The sequence below is a fragment of the Megalobrama amblycephala genome, linkage group LG15 (genome assembly GCF_018812025.1).
Source record: "Megalobrama amblycephala isolate DHTTF-2021 linkage group LG15, ASM1881202v1, whole genome shotgun sequence".
Classification (NCBI taxonomy): Eukaryota; Metazoa; Chordata; class Actinopteri; order Cypriniformes; family Xenocyprididae; genus Megalobrama; species Megalobrama amblycephala.
The window spans coordinates 15,191,194-15,200,193 of NC_063058.1; the positions used below are offsets into that span (position 1 = coordinate 15,191,194).

The 9,000-nt window shown below is 33.3% G+C and overlaps 1 long non-coding RNA gene across 1 annotated transcript; it reads right to left on the reverse strand.

The window, feature by feature from the left end:
• Positions 1-1,261: 1,261 nt before the first annotated feature.
• Positions 1,262-8,094, reverse strand: LOC125247617. Its single transcript, XR_007180121.1, has 4 exons — positions 7,619-8,094; positions 4,295-4,449; positions 3,067-3,194; positions 1,262-2,489 (listed from the first exon to the last, which is right to left on the reverse strand). It is a non-coding gene; the product is annotated as an uncharacterized LOC125247617 (long non-coding RNA).
• Between the last annotated feature and the right edge of the window lie 906 nt (positions 8,095-9,000).

Below are 9,000 nucleotides of genomic sequence, written 5' to 3' on the forward strand. Positions count from 1 at the left end.
AAGTACTTTGATGTCCCAGCAGGGGACATCAGACAGACAGACAGACAGACAGACAGATAGATAGATAGATAGATAGATAGATAGATAGATAGTAGGGCTGGGTATTGACACAAATTTCACAATTCGATTCAATTTCGATTCAAAAGCTTGCGATTAGATTAGATTCTGATTCAATATCAATTATGATTATTGATTTTGGATATATACAGTGCATGGCAAATTTTCCCGAGGAAAAAAAATCTCTCAACTAATGCTGTAAACTATAAATGGAGTCAGTTGGTACTACATTACTATAATATTGAAGGTTAAAATCAACTGATTTGTATAAATTACACTCAAGGAAGTTTTTTTTAATAATAAAGTTATAATACTAACTTTACAATTATATAATCATATTTCTACTCCAATTTGTTTTTTGAAATATAAACATTTAAATGGTGGCTGTCATAAAAACTTGACGGATTTATTTAAACATGCATTAAATATTAAAGAACATTTAAAATTATAATGAATATGTAATATGGTGCATATATTTAGCAAAATGCTCCTCTCTAGAGTTTATTTTTCTAGCTGACTAACGAGTTTATGGTCACCGGATATGGTTTTTCTGAGGTAAATGTGACGGTACGTGACATATTGTTTACAAGCTGCTTTATTGACGTCTTTCCGTGGTTGAAACACTGATGGAGCGATTACATGAGACATAATCCGGATTTCGTTAAGTTGTACTCTATCTTTTAACATACCTTCAGGAGTTCATTATGTTTATTTCGCGCTGTAACTATAGCAGAAGAGTTGTTCAGTTCACGCGCGCTTCATGCTCTGACACTTCTTTTGAACTGAGGCACTACAGGGATCTGTCACGTGACATTAAACAGCACCAAAACGGTATTTATTTTTTGAATTTTGTAATAAAATGAACATAATTTGAAATCTGAAACTTAGTGTCATATCAAATGTAACAAAGCACAAAGTTTATTGCGATTTATTGGATTGGAGGCGCGTTACAATGTTCCATTCATTCATCAACTGGAACAGGATCAACAGGATAGACTCGATTCTTGGGATTTAAGAATCGATATCGGTTCGCAAAAATGAAAATCGATTAAAATCGAGAAATCTATATTTTTTATCCATCCCTAATAGATAGATAGATAGATAGATAGATAGATAGATAGATAGAAAAGTTGCAAGCATAAATGAGGAAGGCATGGTAGAAAGTTCCCAAAAACATCTATTTTTCTACAATTGCTCATTTGAGAAATTTCGAGCAATTACTATCGGAAACTAAAACTTTGCAAATTGCAAACACAAGTCAAATATATAAATAATATTAACCACGTTCTTACACTTACAGTACTACAAAAAAGCACATTGTAACATTGTGATTTTAAATAAAAGTCTGCTAAATGAATAAATGTAAAACAGACAAACATCAAAATATATTGATAGTGAGAAAGTCAAATAAACATTACAATATTTATTGTGTAAAAATGATTGACACTTTTTCCAAAAACTATTGTCACTCAATAGTTTCTCAATTGTCACTCAATTTGACCAAAATTTTATAAAAAAAATTCAAATATTGTGTTCTTTCTAAATTACCAAAGACTGTCAGTGATGAGCATGCTTGAGATCAAATATGAGGTGATATGCATGATAAAATAAAATAAAAAATCAATGTAAATATCACTTTTGAACAGAATCATTTTTTGTGCATCATTTCCGGTCAAACTGTCTTTTTTAAATTAAATAATAAATCTTTAATTTAGAATATATAAAATGCTAGCTATGAAATTAACCTTAGAAACATAAATAAGTTCTAAAAATGTTAAGGATGTAATTTCACCACAAAATGCAGTGAAACACGATTCATCATTTTAGATGTGGTGGAAATGACATTTCTGAATGTCCTGTCCACAGGGTCAAAAGACACGCTCTTATATTTCTGACAGCTTTACTTATTTTGTGTGACAATTTCATTTTCTCACGTTTCCATTCACTGTCAAGATCTTCCTAGTATTTCAGGACAATGTTATGGTTGTTCAGAGAAATTTCCTTAAAAACATTTTGAAGGTCTTTCTGTTCCCATTCACATAAAAAACATCACTGCTACTTTATAAAACGTAAAAGAAATCCATGCATTCTTGTTTTGGTTCAAATGCTGAAGAAGAGATGATGTGAAAGGAAACACATTCCAGTCGTGCAGCTGAAGACAAGCATCTACAGATAACAGGAGCTGAAACATCCAAGTTATCCTTTAAGCATTGCACAATGCCATCTTGATGCTTTTCAGTCTTTTCTGATGAGCTCTGGACAGCTGAAACGCTTGCTCAAGAGGCTCTTCCAGACATGCCCAATTCCTGCTCATCACGTACAATGTGCTTGTGTGTTTGGTTGTTGTCCATGGTGCTGAATGGCCGTCTGTGCGTAAGCTGGGCTGAGAGCAGCCTCACTTTTTTTTTAATGCGAGTCAGTTCCTGTGATACCTATAACACAAAGCCCCAAAAACCTGTTTTAATGGTAGAAGTGCCTGTTGTGCAGGAAGAAGTACAGTTCACTTCCTACATGATTAGAACTGCAAAATAGCTGCTGCTGAAAACAGGACATAATTGTACAATCATAATGTGAAAAATGTTGTTGGCAGTGTTGTACTGCACTATTTGCAGCAGCTGTTCAATGTAAAAAGTTTTCAAAGTTCTTTTTGATCTCCTCCTAAAGTTTGGAAAAAACAATGATAAAACTGAAAAAAAAGTTCCATTTAATATTAATAAATAAATAAAAAAGTCAAACCATTTATATAAATATATAATAAAAATATTTATTTGGATCTCCTGAGGTGCATGCTAAACATTTTCTGAAGCTTTTTCCTTTCACTGATCGTTTGATTTAAAAAAAAATATCCATGGGGAGAAAAAACATTTAATAGCTTTTTTTTTTTTTTTTTTTTTTTTTTAAAGAGTTTCAATATATGTATATGTATATATATATATATATATATATATATATATATATATATATATATATATATATATATATATATGATTGGGTGTAAAAAAATTTCACCTGAGACTCTGCCATTAATTAAAGAGGATCGGAAGTCGTTTCCTCTCACGGACTTCCTTTTGTTCCCTCCATTCTTGGCAGAGTTAATACTCTCTTCCCTTATAATCTCCGTCTGTCACTCGTGAAACCTGACCACAATGAAAGATGGAACAGAAAAATATGTTAAGGGAATACGCTAGTCATCCAATAGTGACTGATGCATTATGAGGAAGAGGACGTAATGAAGCAGACTGAAGTCTGACAACACAGGATCAACACAACTAAATAGTTTTAGTTAAAGCTGCAATCCGTATCCACACCGCATCGCTTAGCTCGGATCACGTCTGTAACACAGTTCGTATGTACGGGAAGAAGGAGGCGGGAACCGGCGAACATTCAACGTAACTTTAATTCAAAATAAACAAAACGAAAGTAATGCCGGCTGACCCTCGCGGACGTCTGCCGGCCACACAAACATAATAAAACATAAAATAATATCCAGGCCTGGTCCTCTCTCGTCCTTCACTGTCATCGCTCCTCCTTTTATGCTTCCGGAGCTCCTCCATGAGAGACTCAAGGCTCATTAACTCTCGCGCCACCGGCCTCGCATCGTTCCCTCACGGCTCTCGCCCGCCCTGGTCGCCACAACGTCAAACCGTGCAAATTATTATTAATGTTATACTTTGTTCTCAAATTGTTAATGTTAACAACATCAGCATTGCGTGACTGTGTATTTAGCGTGTATTAGCATTAGCTGTAAATTTCAATTTCTGTACAGTCTAATCTCTAACGTTAATTTGTCATACCATACAATCTGCCATCAAAATCATAAGTTTAATCATTCCAGCTGCTGTGAGAAAAGGCTATAAATGATCTACCTCACATGCGATATAACCTACTAGCTAATTTCCCGCAAAAACCTACCAGTACCACTCGAATTAAAAAAAAAAAAACACACACACATTACAGGCTTACCGTTGTGAATCGGGCTAAGGTAAGGAGATAGTTTTGGACACTGGATGGTTATGTACTTGCTCAAAAATGGATTTTGGATTGATTTTTAACCAAAAAAAAATTACGGACAGTAGCTTTAATGTTTCTACAGTGACTATACAAGTTATAAATGAATTGTCATTTATTATTGTTGTTTTCTGAATAAAACTTCAAAAACAGGACTTTGTTTTTTCTCTCTGGCATCACATTCTCAGTTGTTTTTTAAATGTAAATTAAGCGCGCAATTTCAACATACCACGTTTTTGCCGTCTTGGTTGTGTTCATTTCAAAGGCAGCTGAGCTTATCTAAGCTTTTCATCACCAGATGCTGAATGGATTCAGTCAATAACAGCGAAGCTCCTAATCCTCAGGAGTTTGTCCATGGCAGATTGAAGTCATCTTCGGAGGAGACTGTAAAACCATAAAAACCTTGAATACTGATGGCTATCTTTACTAAAAGCTGCACTTTTATAGTGGGGGCCAAACTACATGACCACAAAAAGTATTTGTAAAATTAAGCTGCACTTAAAAAAAGAATGACTTCATTGCATAGATCTCAAACAAGGTGGCATCTGCATACAAATGATGCTAAAACTTTTCTCTATATTGGCTATTTATATTATTTTAAAATATTGTTTTAAAAACCAAACAAGCATGGTTTCTTGTTTTACTGTCTTTACAGTAAAATTTTTAAATTTGGTTTAATTGTTGAAATGCATTTTTTATTCGCTGCATATTTATGCACGTTTCTGTGGATGATGGGGAGTGATTAGCATTTATGCATATCAGTTTAACGGGAATGACAGAAAAGGACACAGTTAATGAGAAATTGTGCAGTGTTTTAATTACTGTAGCCACTGACCTAGAACATTCTCAGGTCTTGGTAGTCATCAGCTGATTTATTTTAAGACCTCCAATTCTATTAAAAAACGCTATCTAAAAAGGCTTTTCTAAGCATATGATTCACAAAATGTTGTTATGCTTACAATAATAATAATAATATCTTTGTATCACACTGATTTGTATTAATTGTTCTAGTTTTTTTATGATGTTTATTTTATGTATTGTCTTGTTTTTTTGGACTCTGAGTCTGTAATAAAGTTTGATGATGATGAATAGGGTAAGGAAAATAAACAAAATTCAAGATATATTCTCTGAAAACAAGTCTTAAGTCTTAACATTAATTGTATCTTGTATTATATAAGATCTTAAGATTTACGTAGAGACACACAAAGTTATGGTACTGACTTGCACACAAACTTCTTGCACAGAGTTTGGTGTTATGAAATATCAGAGCCAGAATCAAACATGTACAGAATGAGAATCGGTGAAAAGAGGAAGAAAAAAAAGAAAGAAAGAAAAGAACAAAGGAGTTTGTATTGAGACTGTGAAATGACCTATTTAAGTTCTGTGAATTAGAGACAAAATCTTATTTCTTATTTTTTAGAGACAAAATCAAATTTTTCACACTACCGGGAATTCTCTTTCTAGTTCTTAAAGGTGCAGTGTGTACATTTTTAGCGGCATCTAGCGGTGAAGTTGCGAATTGCAATATAGAGAAGCTACGGTGGCCAACAAAGGACAAAGATGTTGTTGTCTGAAACAGCAGAGAGTAGTCAGTCGAGCAAACACGCTCTGTAGAGAAGTTTGTCCATTTAGGGCTACTGTAGAAAAATGCCAGCGCAAAATGGCCACTTAAAGGATTAGTCCACTTTTAAATAAACTTTTGCTGATAATTTACTCACCCCCATGTCATCCAAGATGTCTATGACTTTCTTTCTTCAGTCGAAAAGAAATGAAAGTTTTTGATGAAAACATTCCAGGATTTTTCTCCATATAGTGGACTTCAATGGGCACCAAACAGTTGAAGGTCAAAATTTCACTGCAGCTTCAAATTGTTCTACAGGATGAGAATTGTTCAACAGATGAGAAATAATGGTCTTATCTAGAGAAACCATCACTCATTTTCTAAAAAAAAAAAAAAAAAAATTAAATTTTATACATTTTAAACAGAAATGTTCATCTTGAACTAGCTCTCTTCTTCTTCTCTATTTGAATTTCAGCAGTGTAGACACTGCTAAGTGTATTGCTGCCCTCCACAGGTCAAAGTTTGAACTAATTGTTATATACTATTGAACTAGCATATTGTATATAAAAATTAGTTCAAACTTTGACCTGTAGAGGGCAGTAATACACTTAGCAGTGTCTACATTGCCGGAATTTTAATAGAGAAGAAGAAGAGAGCTAGTTCAAGATGAGCATTTCTGGTTAAAATGTATAAAATTTTAATTTTTTTTTTTTAGAAAATGAGTGATGGTTTCTCTAGATAAGACCATTATTTCTCATCTGGGATCGTGTAGAACAATTTGAAGCTGCAGTGAAACTAATTTTGACCTTCAACTGTTTGGTGCCCATTGAAGTCCACTATATGGAAAAAAATCCTGGAATGTTTTCATCAAAAACTTTCATTTCTTTTCAACTGAAGAAAGAAAGACATGGGCATCTTGGATGACATGGGGGTGAGTAAATTATCAGGAAAAGTTTATTTAAAAGTGGACTAATCCTTTAACATGTATGGGGACCCGCGGTTTATGTAGATAGAAATGGCTCATTCTAAGGTAATAAAAACATAACGATTCATTATGTAAGGTCTTTATACACCACTGAAAACATTTCTGTCTGATCCTCCTAAAATTTACACATTGCACCTTTAAAGCTGAAGTGTTTAATTTCTGCACCACCACCAAATAATGATTGTCTCGAACAGGCCCCTCCCCCTAAAGACTGCTGTTGGTCAGAAAAAAATCAAATAGACCAAATATGATCGGAAAACAATCTGTTCTGACATATAATGTGACAATCAACTCTCAAAAAACATAATTTTAGGTATATTTAAGGTGAATTAATATTTAGGATGCCAGGGCGCAGATGGAGATCAAGGTGGCAAACTTATGATTGCCTTCTAAAAAAGTTGTTGCAGATCTAAAGGAATATTATCATTGACTTCTGAAGAACCACATTGCGAGCCTCAGGGACATAAAGATTGTTTTTAAACAGGCCCTTCCCCCCAAGTCTGCAATTGGTCAGAAAAACAGTTAGCCCCGCCCCATGCTTTGTTTCACCTCACAATTACTAAGAAACTTGGGTTTAGCTTTTGAAGGCGTTTCAAAACTTTTCCACAGATCATCAAACATTTAATCTGAAGTGTTGCAATACTTTTTACTTAGAAATGTAGAAATCAAATCAGCGTTATTGTAAAAGAGACTATTTTAAAACAAATAAATCAATCAATTATATTCAGTAGTTTGTACTCAATCAGTGATTGAGATGAAGGCTGCAGTTTAGCAGGTTAATTATAACTGTCACCAATGAGATCTAATTTCTTTAATTCAAAGTTAATCAAATCTTTAATTCAAATGGAATTTTAAGACTTGTTTCCCTCAAACATTTAGAAAACATTTACCAATGCCAATTCATTTCTTGTTTATTCTATATTTTTTATCTCTATGTAACATATGCTGTTCACTATAACACTTAGTCATAAAGTAAACATATTTCTCAAGAATGGCACAATACTCACCAAGTTCAGAAGTTTGCTGCTAGCCTGAGGTCTCTGAAGCTGTATTTTAGCTCTCACACATTTCAGATAGTCTCACACTATCCTCTTTAGATTCAGCTGATAACCACAGGCACCTTATCATCATGGGACACACTTGTTTCTGGAGATCCCAGCGGTGGGATGCCATTCAATTCAACAGCTCTCGACTGCGGTCGGCTGTTCACAGAACATTCGTATACCTGAATACAAACAGACATTTGGTTAGTCTTTGGTAAGTCTTAATCATCCTCCTAATACTGCTGCTTTAAGTTACAATGAATGCATTATAGTTAAGTGCCGAAGGCCTGGCCGTCCCTGCGGAGCAGATGGGATGAGAGGGTTCACAGCTGGCCATGTTTACCAAGCATTTACTTTCCTAATGGGAGAAAAGAGAGAGGAAGAGAAAGAAAAATAAAGACACTGACTTGGCAGGAAGTGGCATACAGCTCTGTCAAAGAGTTTTTGGCAGAAACCACAATGCAATGTAGGGGATATTCAATGCTTTTAGGGAATAGTATTCAAAATGGGTTAATCAAAGTATTAATCAAGCTGAAACCTCCTGATTTCAGGTCATTTTGAACCAAATGAGTGATATTTTCCATATTCCAATTAATGTCTTGATAATCTTGATATATCAAAACGTGTTTTTTTTTTCATTCATTTTTGTCCTTCCCCTTTTCACATTTTTTGTTGCATCTAAATAATAATAATACTTACTTATTATGCATGTTTTATATTATGAATTATGAAAAATTATTATGATCTTATTATGAATTATGAAAATGCTTATGGATTTCCAATTTAAAATTGTTCTAAAGTATTGGTTTTTATAATAATTTCAGGTTGTTTTGAAGCTGTTAAGTGAACAATATTTATTATAGTTTATAGAATTAATGTATATTCACTTATCTTGATACATCTAAAGCTTTTTTCTTTGTCTTTTTCACTGGGGGATTGGGCGAGGGGGTCTTATATTATTTGTATGTTGTATCTGAAATAATAATAATAATAATAATACATTGTACCAATAAATATGAATTTCCCATTTTCAATAAATTTAAAGTCTAAGTTTTTATACTAATTTCAGGATATTTTGAAGCTGTTAAATGAACAATATTTAGAAAATGAATGTATATTCTGATAAATCTTTCTCCATTTTTTCCTCATATTATTTGTACTGCATGTTGTATCTAAAAGTGCACAATATACAGTACAGTCCAAAAGTTTGGAACCACTAAGATTTTTAATGTTTTTAAAAGAAGTTTCGTCTGCTCACCAAGGCTACATTTATTTAATTAAAAATACAGTAAAAACAGTATTATTGTGAAATATTATTACAATTTAAAATAACTGTGTACTATTTA